We start from the raw sequence: 14,203 nt of genomic DNA, 5'->3' as shown, positions 1-14,203 counted from the left end.
AAAATTTGTTTATTGTATGTACATTCATAATTATATCACAATCATTCGCAAGTAACATTGCAAAACAAAAGATTTTAATAAATGACACTATACATTCACAATATTCATAACAAGATGACAAAATGTCATAATTAAACCTTATGGTACATGCATATAATATGTATTGAGTTAGCCTATTTGTTTAGTTCTTAGTTAAAAACTCAAGATTTTTATGATTTCAAAATTGGTAATGTTATGAAAAAGATTAAAAGAATAGTAATGTTAGGAACACAAAAATCAAATATAGTCTCATTCCTGAAGCTTGATTTTGAAAAAGCTTATGACACAGCCAACTGGAACTACCTCAATCAAATGCTGGAGAGTTTTGGTTTTGGATCTACTTGAATCAAGTGGATGAAGGGCTGCATCTCTTCTGCTAGAGTCTCAATTCTGGTTAATAGGTCACCATCTCTTGAGTTCTGCTCTAAAAAAGGTCTAAGGCAAGGTGATCCGTTATCCTCTTTTTTGTTTAATGTTGTAGCTGAGGGACTGAACATACTCATATCGAGAGCTAAGGAGATGGGTCTTTTTAAAGGTGTTTCAGTAGGTGCTAATAGTTTGAATGTTTCTCCCTTGCAATTTGCTGATGACACAGTGATTTTCTGTGAGGTTGAATGGTCTGAAATTATGGTGATTAACAGGATACTTAGGTGCTTTGAGGTCATCTCAGGCTTAAGGATTAATTTTTCAAAAAGTGTTGTGTGTGGAGTGGGGGTGGCCGATGCGGTGGTTGATGAGTTTGCTGCAAAGTTGAATTGTCTAAGCCAGAAGTTATCATTAAAATATCTAGGATTACCATTGGGGGCCAATCCTAGTAGGAGGTTGACTTGGAAACCAGTTATGGAGAAATTCAAGAAGAAGTTGTCTGGGTGGAAGAGAAGAGTTTTGTCATTTGCTGGGAGAGTTATACTCATAAAATCTGTATTGTCTGCTTTGCCAGTGTATTACATGTCTCTTTTTAAAATGCCGGACTGTGTGGCTAGAGAGATTGATAGGATTCAAGCTTCGTTTTTATGGGGCGATTCAGAATATCATCAGAAGATCCATCTAGTTAGTTGGAAGGAGGTATATAAGAGTGTGAAACAAGGTGGTCTGGGAATCAAAAATATCAGGCTAGCAAATGACAGTTTGCTAGTAAAGTGGTGGTGGAGGTATGGCTAAGAGGAGGATGTGTTGTGGAAGATGGTAATTTGTGAGAAGTATGGCTCTACAGGGGGAAGGTGGTATCCTTTTCTGGCTGAATCTGGTTCTACATCTAAGATATGGAAAGGCGTTTTACTAGTAGCTCATAGGAATGTTAGGCTCTTTCAATTCTACAAGGAGAATGTTGAGATTGTAGTAGGGAATGGAGTCAGAATTAGTTTCTGGAGGGATCCTTGGATGGGATCCATAAATTTATTAAGCCAATTTCCTCGTTCGTTTCACCTGGTTGTAGATAAAGAGTCTTCCTTGAGTTTGCAAGTAGCTAGAAGATCTCATCAATCTGGGTGGATTTTTAATTTCAGAAGATCACTTCGGGCTTGGGAAGAGGATGAGTTGGTTAGGTTACAAAATTTTTTGGGATCTGGCCCTGTTTTAAGAAGTGATGCTATTGACTGTTTGTGTTGGAAGCCTATACAGTCAGGTGTGTTCAAGGTTAATCTTGCTTATGCTTGGGGTTTAGTTAATGATGGCCCCATTTAGAGACCAGTTGAACTGATATGGAATAACTTCTCACCTCCAAAAGCTAAATTCTTCTCTTGGTTATCTTGGAGAGATAGATTGAAAACAAAAAGGCTGCTTCACAGGTTAGGCATTTTGGTGAGTGATGATGCTTTGAGGTGCATTTTTTATCATGAGTCAAGTGAATCAACTGAATATATTATGCTTCACTGCCCCCTTTTTCTGGAGAATCTGGTCTTATATTGCTTTTTGGTGGGGTTTTCAGTGGGCTATTCCCAGTTCCATTGAAGAGTTGCTACTATGGTGGATGGGTTGGAAGTTTAAGAAGAAAGTAAACCAGATTTGGAAGGTTTTACCACCTGCAATGTGGTCTGTGTGGAGATATAGGAATGATTGTGTGTTCAATTCAGTACAGCCCAATCTTCAAGATCTGTGTGAGTGTATCAAGGTGAGAGTGGCAATTTGGATGAGATCTCATTTCAGTGGTGCATCATTCTCAGTTAATGATGTTGTCTTTAATTTTAAGCAAGTTAGGAGGTGTTTTGGGTCTTAATGAGAGAGTGTGGTAGGGTGGAGGTGGGCTGCTACTGGTGCTGTGTTTCTGTTGATTGGTGTTAGTATTAGTTGGAGAGCTATTGAGAAAGGTGTGATAAGATGTGTGACAGGGGAGTCTGTTCTGCTTGAAGATGTACCTATTTTAGTGGGCTGCAGAGGGTTATGTTGGATCTGATATGCTGTGCTCTGACTATGATCTGATCTGTTTTAGGGTATGTGAAGTTTCTGCATTATAAACTGAGGGGTTGGCCTGTGATCTGCCTGTTGCTGTGCTCTGTTGTGGATATGTTGTTGGTCTGCTGTTGTTGAGTAGTTTCTACTGTTATTGTTGACTATTGATGTTTTGTAGCCTGCTGCTGTTTGTGGAATGGTGTGTCAGAGGGGTGTTTTTTGATCTGCCTGATGATGTATCTGTCTTACTGGGCTCCAGAGGGTAATCTGAAATGCTGTTTTTGTTGTTGGTCTATTATGCCATTCTGGCTGTTATGCTGAATGCTGGTCTGGTCTGAAGTGCTGAAATGCTAGGCTGCAGAGGGCAAACTGATATGCAATATCTGTTGTTGGTCTTCCATGCATAGCAGACCAAGAGTTGGAGTTATAAACTGTTTGGTACAGTCACTCTGCAAAGAATTGGAGTTAAAGTTGAATCAGTTTTGTATGAAGGTAGGACTCACACAGATTTAGTTCGCCAAGGTCAGGTCTGATCTGATCTGTTGGTTGCAGGTCTGTTGCATGGCTTTGGAGGTATGCTGGTGTATGAAAATGGCTGGAGGTTGCAAATAGGTGGTGTACCTATTGTGCTTGTAAAGATGGATTGAGTATCTCAGTTTATCAGAAGAACATAGACTATGTTTCTGGTGCTGGAACTGACTGTGGTGCAATCCTTCAAAATGGTGTTTGCTAAAACCCCAACACTCTGAAGGATCACTGTTTCTATGCTGTTACTAGGCCTAGCAGTGGGCTGTTATTTTGGGATGGTGTGCTATGCATTAGCTGATGATCTATTCTGCTGTTGGAATGATGTTGGACTGCTTTTGGATTGAGTATTCTGTCATGGTCCTAATCTGCAATGGAGTAATCTGGTGAGTAGCAGCTGCAGGGATTGGTTGCTATCAAGCCCTCTTGAGGAATGGTTACTGTGGTGGCTTTTGTGTTCAACAGTAGCAATAACATCACAAACTAGGTGGGAGGTCTGCATCTGGGTCGGAAGAACTCATTTTGGGCTGCACAACAATTGCTGCTGATATGTGCTACTGTCCTAAGGCAGCATACAATAGCAGTTGTATATTGTTGGCTGTTTAAAGTCTGGTTGCTTGTTCCTTCTCTGTAGGCTGTGTGGTTGGGTGGTGATTAGAATGCTACTGTTGCTGACTGTTGCTGGTGTATGAGTCCATTTTTGTGGCTCTTCTGATAGTGTACATAGGGGAATTTCTGGGTGCTAGCAGATGTGGCTACCTTGGAGTAGGAGTTGGAGGAGGTGGTGGCAGATTTGGAAGGTTGTGTGGTTGGGTGGTTTTTTCTGCTTTTGTTTTTTCTCTGTTTTGGATTGGTTTCTCGCCAATCTGTGGGGTTAGTGCTAGCAGATGATTGTACTTCTTCCTTGGTGCCAATCTAGTTGGAATTGGGAGTGTTAGCTATGATGCTTTTTGCACTTCCCTCCTTTATTGATGTATGTTGTCGCTTGTTTTGCTCATCTCATCAATAAAGTTTTCTTTTTAGCTGACCAAAAAAAAAAATATTTGGTTTTTGTACACATACTTTTAAAAGAATATGTAGAGAAAGAGAATGCTAAGAAATTTAATAATGCTATAATGATGATTACATTTTTCAATCATATTTTGTATATCAGATAAGAATATCATTCATCACTGTATCGCAAACTGCAAATTTAACATACTGCTTTTTGTTATGAAATTTTAAATGAAAATTTAGAATACAAAGTATAAAATTAACATTATAAGAGACTGTAAATAATCAATGTAATTAATCAGAAACACATAATAGTGAAAAATTCGGTTATTACTCACATTATTGAACCGACCAATAAATGCTAAAATTATCAAATCAATGTGGCTAGTATGCTTACCTACCAAATGGAATCAGTTAACTACAAGAGTGACCATTCATGAGAGACAGAGAGTGTTATAAGCTGGAAACATGATAGCTTTGTTTCTACATCTGAACAAGAGCTGGTCCACCGTGTTCAGGTATGATATTGATGTGCATGTGCCTTGAGCTCAGCCTATCCCAAGCAGACCCCCAAAGCGACCAACTTACTGAAAATAATGTACTAACCCCAACCCTTTTTTTGGGTGAATAACTAACCCCAACCCCAACAAGATTTCCCACTACACCCTGTTTGATTGCCTGGAAAATCCTGCATGAATCTTTGTTTTTTTTTTTAACTTGAAGCTCAAAAGAACCAAAGTACTTCTCTACTATCAATGTCCCATATTGCAGACTATGACTAAAGTCAATATATGACACAAGAAGTGGTATGTGGGGTGGCTTTGTTTATCTATTTCTAGCATTTTCTGAAAAAGAACATGTTTAGTGGTTAGTACAATAAACCAATAAGAACACGTTTTAGCGTAATCTTAGTAAGACCACTTCGTGGTTTCCCACTACTCATAAAATCTTTTGAGGATCATATTAAGCATATTGTGTCGTAGACGAAAACGGTTTTCATTCACTAAGATACAGGACACGCTATGTCCTGTCTGCGCCGAAACTTGTCCCAATCAGAAGCTTCACTTCACCATCTACTAACACACGTTTACTTCAGAGGATCCGACTCCGTCGGCAGAGACAATAAGACGGTAACCTAACGGTCGAAAATTCAAAATATCGTCCACAAATACCTCCCTAAATTCGATCGTCTTCTTCACTCTCTTCCCCCCCCCCCTCTCTCTCCTCTCTCTCTGTAAGATCCCTACTCTCCCTCTACTTCTCTTGGCAGCCAGAGAGAAAGAGAACCATCTTCATCTCTCTCATCAATTCTCACCACAAAATCCAAAAAAAAAAAAAAAGTTTCAAAGATGTTGCAGGACATGTGGAATGCTCCCCCTGGTTTCAGATCAAAAAAATCTGCACCTTCGTCTCCAGGCAAGCCTCTCGCGGTCTCCAGAACTCGCTCTGGCTCCTTGCATATCACCCACAAAGTCCCAGTCGGTGACACACCTTATGCTAGAGCCAAAAATGTTCAGGTAAAGCTTCTGGGTCTCAAATTGCACTCAAATACTGTTCTTGATTAGTGGGTTTTTGATCATTTTTTGGGTTTGTTTCGACCAGTTGGTAGATAAGGATCCGGAAAAGGCAATACCGCGGTTCTGGGCAGCGACTAATGCCGGAGATAGAGTGGATAGTGCTCTGAAAGATATGGCTATTGTAATGAAGCAACAAAACGGGGCTGAAGAAGCCAATGAAGCCATTAAATCACCGAGAAATTGGTGTTCGGAGCAAGCCCAAAAGTCTCTTGATAACATCCTTCTTGATCTCTACAACGTATGCTGAAATTTCTACTACTTGGTTTCTCTCTCTCTCTATTTGACCATTGATTTGCGTATGGATTGCATCATTGTGATCTATGGTTATAAATTTAATGGCACTCCAAGTGTTTGTTTTGTGTGTGTTTGAGTGTGTATTGTGTAATCCAAATTCCAATAGTAGTATTTGCATATCTGTAACTACAGAGATGTGGGAGATTGGATGACCAAATTGGGTTGTTGAGGCACAAATTGAATTTTAAATTTTTTTACTCACTCAGGCCTCGTTTGGGAACCCTCCATTTTAGCTAAAAATTTAAAAAGTTACTAAATTAGTCAAAAAGTCAACAACTCATACCAAAAAGTCAAATATTCTCCTTTCTCTCTACTTTTTGCACATTTTTTCGTAAAAAGTCATCCCAAACATACTAGTTTTTTTAGCTCATATTTTAGCCAAATAGCTAAAAAGTTACTAAATTAGCCTGTTCCCAAACGAGGCACCAATTTTAAAATTACTATTAGAGGATCAATGCTATTAAAACTAATTTAGGAAATAAACTAGTTACAATTGCGCTCGTGCAAACACAAAGTACCAAGAAATTTTTGGCTCAATTATTTTCTCCAAAATCGACTTGAGATAATTCGAGACATATGAAGCATAGGTATGTGTACAAGTGCTCGCATTGGTACAATACGAGTACGTGGATATAATAAAATCCCAAAAAAAGTAAACTAAGATATAGGTACGGCCTTGTACATTTGTAAAAAAATATTTATTTTTAATTAGGAGTAATACAAAAATTAATTAAATAATTTAATTTGTTAAGATCCAATTATTTTTAATGCCAAAAGTATAGGTATAAGATAAACCAAAATTAAATGTCATTATATTAAATAATTTAATTTAATGTCATAACTTAATATAAATAATTTATGTCATTATATTTAATGTCATAACTTAATTTTAAAATCATGTTGAGCATAAAATTAAAAATAAAAAAGATAAACTATCAATAGGTCCTAATAGTTGGACTTAATTGTTATCAAGTCTTACTATAATCGTCGCTAAAAATAATTTTTTGTGACCATTTTTTACATATGTCGCTAAAAATTGACAATTAGTGACTTTTTTTGGTCACGATTTTTATAAATTATTGCTAAAACTTACAATTAGTGACATTTTACTGTGAAGAATTTTTTAAACTGTCGCTGAAAATTGAAAACTAGTGACTTTTTTTTGACGCTTTTTTAAACTGTCGCTAAAACTTATAATTAGTGATATTTTTGTTATAAAATTTTCAAACTGCCACTAAAGATTAACAATTAGTGACCTTTTTTTTAATAATATATGAAGAAAAGTGTCATTAATTATTATAGGACTTATTAGACAATAAGCCTACTTAGTAAAACTACACATACGTCCCCCTAATAAAAAAAGACGTCTAGTAAATGAATTTTATCTCTATAGTATCAGAAAATATTGTTTCGACTGAAGTATGACATGACTTGAATATATATTACGTACGTCTGGGTATGTCAAAAATTAAGAAGAAAAAATTTTAATATGTGTTTCATGTACCCGGTACATATGCAGAAGTACTATACGAAATACCATACGCCAGTAAATACTCGATACAAATACGGCATGTTTGTCAAAGTATCCATACTTCATAGTTTGAGACTTTAAAATATATTTGTAAATGAGAATTTTTTTTTATTTGTTATTATTTTTTTACAAAGTATATTATTTAAAATTTAATTTTTTCATTATTGAGATAAATAAATTATTTATTAAATATTTAAATTTAATTTTTTTACATTTGGGGGCTAATTAATTTTTAAGGTATAGTTTAGGGGGTAAAATGAAATTCCAAATAAAGTTTGGTGCCACGTCAACAAATTCTATTTGATTGTAGACGGAAACAGACGGCAGAGGGTAAATTAATCAAATTTTAAAAAAAATTTAAAGGTCAAATTAAAATAATATGAAGTTTGGGTGCCAAATTAATTTTTACGTAATAATTTGAGGAACAAAATGATATTTCTTCTTTAAAAAAAAAAAAAAAAATTCAAAAGAATCACCCAATATGTTGATGTAAGCAGCTATAATTAGAAACTTGTGAAGTTGGTTAAGAACAGTTCATCCTTGAATGGTGAAACAAGTTACCCATTCAAGGATAGTATTAATTCTCATTTTATTGGTATTGGAAAATATAAGACTTGGTACTGAAAAATATAAAATATAATGACAAATTCAAGTACTATTTATCTATCTATATCTATAAATAGACAGGCTTTGCCATCCTACATCAATCACCCTCTTTTCAAGCAATTGCAATTAGGCATAAAAATTTCAATTTGCTTCAATTAAAATGGGCACTCGCTTTAACCACAGCCATCATGGCTTTGGCTTCCACACTGGCCCCTGCTTCTGACCTTAATCCTCTTCAAGATTTTTGTGTTGCTGTTAATGACTCCAAAACTGCTGGTATACATGCTTATCTCTTTCTCCTGATTTTGTGTCTTCCAAACTCAAGTCCCAAACTTTGAAATTTGATTTTAATGCAATTGCATTTTTTTATGATAATTAAAACTTCCACTTCTTCATAGAAGTCAAAAGAGTTCATGTGAGCTTTTCATTTTCAAGTCATATACTGAATGACTAGTTGGACTTTTGGTAGAGAAAGTATGTGTCTTGGGTCATTTTTGTTATTAGTATTTTAATTTTTTCAAAAAAAAAATTCTGAAGTATTAAATGTGTATGAAAGTTGTCTCCCTAACTAACGTTGTCAGCATTCATCTTCAGAATAAGTATCATTTTTTGAACAAAAAATCACGCGCTTAATCCTTAAATTATATACATTGTTGTGTTCCTGAGGTATGAGCAAGGAAAACCCAGTATTTGAAAGGGACTTTGAGGCTTTTCTGAGGTGAATGACTTTGTGGAAGGTTTTGGCTAACTTGTTCTTGGTTGGAGCTGAACTGGGTTTCAGTGAATCCATGTGGGTTTTGTGAAAATCAGATGATGAGAGTGGCTTTTGGTCATGGATTGTGTATGAAACCAAAAGAAGAAAATACAGTGAGAGAGAGAGAGAAAAAGAAGAAGGTGGTTTTGACAGCGAAAAAAGCAGACACTACACGTGATTTTTTGACTCGAAGATTGAAGCCGGGGATGAAGGTGAGATTTGAAGCGCGGGAAGAAAAATAAAATAAAATAAAAAATTACCGTAATTTCCGCCTAAATTCTCGTGTTCGTTCTGCTTCATCACTTTTTCTTACTAATTAGTAGCTTAGAATTTGTCATTTTGGTATTTTATTTTTCAATTGTGATACATTTGATTTTGAATTTCGAATCTTTTTTTAAACAAAAATAATTAAAGATATCATTATTCAATTTTAAAGATAAAATCGTCAATTTGATAAAATATAAAATAATTTGATAAAATTAAATGTCCAAAAAAATATTTTTCAATTTTAAAAAATAATTTTTACCCACCAAAAATAAAATTATGTAAAATTAATAAATATTTTAGACATTTATTTATATATTTATTTTACTAAATTAATTTTTATAATGTGTTTGGAGGATGATCATGTAATGAGGGAAGTGGAGATGCTGCTGCGGGTTGCGCAGCAGCAGCTGCTATGCGGAAAAATAAGCCCATTTTGGGGTCCATTTTGTAATCCAAACTGTTCACATTTTAAAATACATCAAGTAGAAGATGCCTGCAAAAAATCAAGTTAATCGGATATCGTTTACCCATTCATCTACTCGCATTTGTATCTACAAAAATAAATAATAATTGTGATTTAAAGTATTAAAATAAATACAAATGTGAGTGAATGAATTGGTAAACGATATCCGATTAAATTGATTTTTTGCAGGCATCTTCTACATAATGTGTTTTAAAATGTGAACGGTTCGGATTATTAAAATAGGTCAAAAAATGGGCCCATTTTACCGCACAGCAGCCGTTGCTGCGTAGCCTGTGTAGCAGCATCTCCACTTCCTATAATGAGTGGTTGTTAAGATTTTAATGTGTAATCGATATATTTAATATATGAAATATTTTCAGTTTTAGATTTTTTAATTTAATGGATTGGTTTCATAATGATATCAAAATTGTTGCCATATTTGACTTTTGAAAATAGAAACTAATTTAAAAAAATAAAAACAACCACCCATTACATGATCATCATTCAAAAACATAATAAAAATTAATTTGGTGAATAAATAAATAAATAAATAAATGTCTAAAAGATTTATCAATTACATAATTTTATCTTTAGTGGGTTGAAATAATTTTTAAAAATTCAAAAATATGTTTTTGACATTTATTTTTTGTCAAATTAATTTATATTTTATCAAATTGACGATTTTGCCCTTCAAATTAAGCAATGGTATCTTCAATTATCCTTATTTGAAATAAGATTCAAAATTCAGAATCAAATTTGTCACAATTAAAAAATCAGAGACCAAAATGACGCAAGTCCCAAACTATAGGGACCGTCAGTATCATTCGCCCATTTTTCTTTTAAAAAATTAGGATTATTTACATGTAGACTTAAATTATCAAAAAGTATTATTTTGATCCTTTTAAATTTTAAATTTTAAAAGAGTACAATTATATTTTTAAATTATTAAAAAGTATCATTTTGACCTTTAAACAAATAAACTTTCTAAATTAGTGGAATGTTTCACTTTGATCCCTTTCATTAACAGTCATGTTTTTATAATTTAGGGATATTTGTGCACTTTTAAAGTTTACAAAGTGATATTTTTCAATAGTTTAAAAGCACATTATAATTTTAGGAGGTCAAAATAATATTTTTTAATAGTTTAGGGATTCCATCTGTAAGTATTTTTTTTATTTTTTATAATTTAAGGTGTTAAAGTGATATTTCTCAATAGTTTAGGAGATCTTAGTGTAAATAACCCAAAAAATACTTTTAAAAAAAATCACAATTTGAGTTTTATAATAAAATAACATTTTAATTTTATCAATTTAAATCATAATTTTTTTTAAAGAGTATTACCTAAAAATCCTATTTACAAATGTTATGGTAGTTCATGTCCTATTTAAATTTTTTTGAACCAATAAATCATATTCAGTAAAACTGAAAATATTATCAGTTTTTCCTAATTTTTAAAACTAACAATATTATTAATTTTGCATAGTAATATTTTAGATAATTATTTCACTAACTGATAAAAAAAAAAAAACAGAGTATTAGATTAAACGTTTTGGCCTTTTTACTTATTAGTTTGATTCAACTATCTAAAAAATCGAAAATCTTGTATCTCCTTTATTTCTCCATCTCCTAGGGCCATGATGATTTTCTAGTGTAATGATGATGGCACACACACTTGTTAGTATGTATCCAATCTCTTCCTAGCAGGGCCTTACACTTGGCCTTGCTATCGACAACAAAGAAAGCTACAACACAGCTTCTGGATCCCACATTGATGTTGACTAGTAGGATCCCTTGGGCCTTTTTTTTATCTCCCGTGAACCCTATTGTGGAGGTGCTAGTTGAAATAAGTTTTGGGATTTTCAAACCCAACTTCTTCAAAGAGGCTTTGGGCAACAAATTGACTGTTGCTCCATTATCCACCAACACCTTACTCATTAACACTCCATCAAAATGGGCTTGATGTGCAAGGGCTTGATGTGTTGAGTTATGCTTAAAGTTGGGTATTCAAAAGGATAGCAAGGCATAGCCACTTGAACCTCCATCTCCACTGTTTCTTCTGAGTCTGTTTCCTCCGAAATCTTAGTCTTTGGAATAGAAGCCTTCTCATCTGATTCAACCCATTCTTCAATGGACAAGCTTCTCTTTTGCTTGGGATCTACTTTGAACCTGTGAGGAAAAACATACACCATATTTATGTTAACAGCAGGTAATGAGCCAAATTGGATTTGGACTGGCTCGCTTTGTGCCTTTCAAAGGTTTTGAATTACTTTCATATTTCTGGCCTCCATCTATTTCCATGGGCATAGCTAATTTCAAATCTACGAGTTTGGTCTGTTTAGCCATCATAGCTTTGAACAACCCATCTTCCATTTCCTTTAAGCCATTTGGCTGGCTTTTTGAATCTTCAAATTCAGATTCACTTTCTATCAAGGCTTTAGACAAACTTACTAAACAGACATTTTCTTTAGTTGCTAATTCGGTATGAATTCGAGCTAATTGTTCTATTTTTCTAGGCACGATTATATCTCACATGCTCTTTCTCAACCCTTTTGTCTCTACTCTTTCCTTTTCTTGGGATTATTTTGATAGAGTCTTAGAGTTAATTTGTAATATAGATTTGTAATGTCTATATTTCACAATCTTTGATTATGAAATGGAAATTTTCATTTTATCTTTTCAGACGATCTAAATCCATATGGAATCATGTAAAACATTAGGAGAGGATTTTCTCTAGTCCAATCCAGTCCAGTCCAAATTTGGATTGGAAGCACCATTTGGATATGTGGGGCCCACCATGAGCCCAATTGAATGATTCAACCCATTCATTTTTTAGGACTTTTCGTGTACATCATCCATACACAAAATTACATTACTTGGAACAATTTTTTGTATATTAATTAGATTCAAGGAAAGTTTTTGTGTTATATTTGTACTGAACTATTCTATTCTATTTATACAATTTATATAATAAGGATAAATATAAACACTTATACAATTTATATGATAAGGATAAATATAAACAATGATAAACACAAACAATGATAAGATGATGAGAAAATGATGAGGAAGAATCTAAAAGATAAATCATATCTGAATAGCCCCTTTAAGCAAAACATTCCAAGGGGCAAATTTTCAACTTGCCCCGAAATAATCGAAAGGATTAAGAAGGCAATCTTTTTTTTTAAAAATGTCTGTAAGTTGGTCTTTAGTAGAGATAAATTGGATTTGAAGATCCTTGCAGGCACCCTACAATTAAGAAATGAGTTTTTCAAATAAGGTAAGGTTGGTTTTTTGAATTCCTTGAGGATAGACATGCATAACAAAGAGAACAAGATCCATACAACAATAAAGGAAATATTTGTCACAAATCAAGCAGAATAAATTCAAATTCAAATATGGAAGGACACATGGTGGTCTATGGGAGCTCAATGTACCAAGTCAAAGTAATAAGGATAAGCCTTGGCTGTTGATGATCAAAACCGATCCCACTCTTGAGGGGTCAAGATTAGCATCAATGACATATATCACCATGAAGGGCTACCACATTCCTGACAATTGAGCAGAAATAAGGGTTTCTTCAATACTATAGAAAGGACTCCAAAAGCAATATTTGAAGATGTTCTTGACCAAACACTCGACCAAGAGTCTTTCAATACATGTATTTCAATTCATTTTAATTTCATAGCTTATTTATCTTAAGAATCAGGTAAAGATGAAAGGATCACATCAATTTTAGTTTCACCATCAATATCTGCACCCAAAGTTTCCATTATGTTAATGAAAGATATCATTTGCAGGACATTTTCTCGTACTGGAGTGCCTTCCACCATTTTGGTGGACATCAAACCTTTCATGGTAGTTTGACGTGCACTTTTTCTCTGTTCTCCAAACATTTTTTTTTCTCCAAATTAATCATTATGTCTTTTGTAGTAGGAACACCCTCATGCTGCTTTTGCAACACATTGATCATTGCGGCCAATATGTAGCACTTTGCAACATCATCAACCTCATGCCACTTCTTAGTAGGGGATTTCAACGAAGTGGCTACCAGTAATGAGAAACAATGGGGTGTTCCTGTGCAAAAAATGTGCAAAGTTTGCTGATCTGAACTGACTGCTCGAGCGAACATTTCACCGCTCGAGCAGTGAATGCAATCTCTCAAAAGTTTTGCAGGTGTACAGTGAAGATACTAAAAGCCTCACCTCTTCGCTCGAGCGACCACTTGACCGCTCGAGCGGTCATCCTGGACAGCTAGTTACACAGCTTAGCTCCTAAGGCACTCTCAGCACATCAATCTCATTTCCATATGCAACCATTTAAGTAAATACTTTCATTTTGCCTCTTACATTTATATTTCATTTACTTAATTTTAGAATGTAATAAGGAAATAGTCCCATTTGGATGTAAAGAAAAATACAAAAACATCAAAATCCAATTAAATTAAAAAGTGGCTCCCCTTGTTTTAGTACAAAAATAAATTTTCGACTGAAATTTCTAAGTTTGATGTTATAGTAAAAGGGTTAATACTTCATAGAAAAATTTCATAAAATCAATTTAGACTATTTAAAATATAAGGATCAATTACCACTAAAAACTATTTTCAAAATCGTAAGTTTTGAAAAACCCAATTGTCACACTTAGAAAAATTTCAAGTCAAGGCAAAGAATTCACAACTAACTACATAAATAAGACTTAACAACGGCCATCAATTGCACTCCGGTTTGAACTACCCAATATTTCACAACTACAAGTTTGAAACATTGATC

General features: G+C 34.1%; 1 long non-coding RNA gene and 1 other non-coding gene across 2 annotated transcripts; both read left to right on the top strand.

Moving 5' to 3' along the window:
- The first annotated feature begins 5,132 nt into the window (after window positions 1-5,132).
- Window positions 5,133-5,968, top strand: LOC114268480 (uncharacterized). Its single transcript, XR_014345487.1, has 2 exons — window positions 5,133-5,462; window positions 5,548-5,968. It is a non-coding gene; the product is annotated as an uncharacterized LOC114268480 (transcript).
- Window positions 5,969-7,852: 1,884 nt separating this feature from the next.
- Window positions 7,853-13,825, top strand: LOC145804312 (uncharacterized). Its single transcript, XR_014345949.1, has 3 exons — window positions 7,853-8,229; window positions 13,235-13,292; window positions 13,368-13,825. It is a non-coding gene; the product is annotated as an uncharacterized LOC145804312 (long non-coding RNA).
- Window positions 13,826-14,203: the final 378 nt, after the last annotated feature.

Source organism: Camellia sinensis, chromosome 12 (genome assembly GCF_055761805.1).
Source record: "Camellia sinensis isolate YWXY chromosome 12, ASM5576180v1, whole genome shotgun sequence".
NCBI lineage: Eukaryota > Viridiplantae > Streptophyta > Magnoliopsida > Ericales > Theaceae > Camellia > Camellia sinensis.
This window is presented reverse-complemented; position numbering and strand designations above follow the sequence as displayed.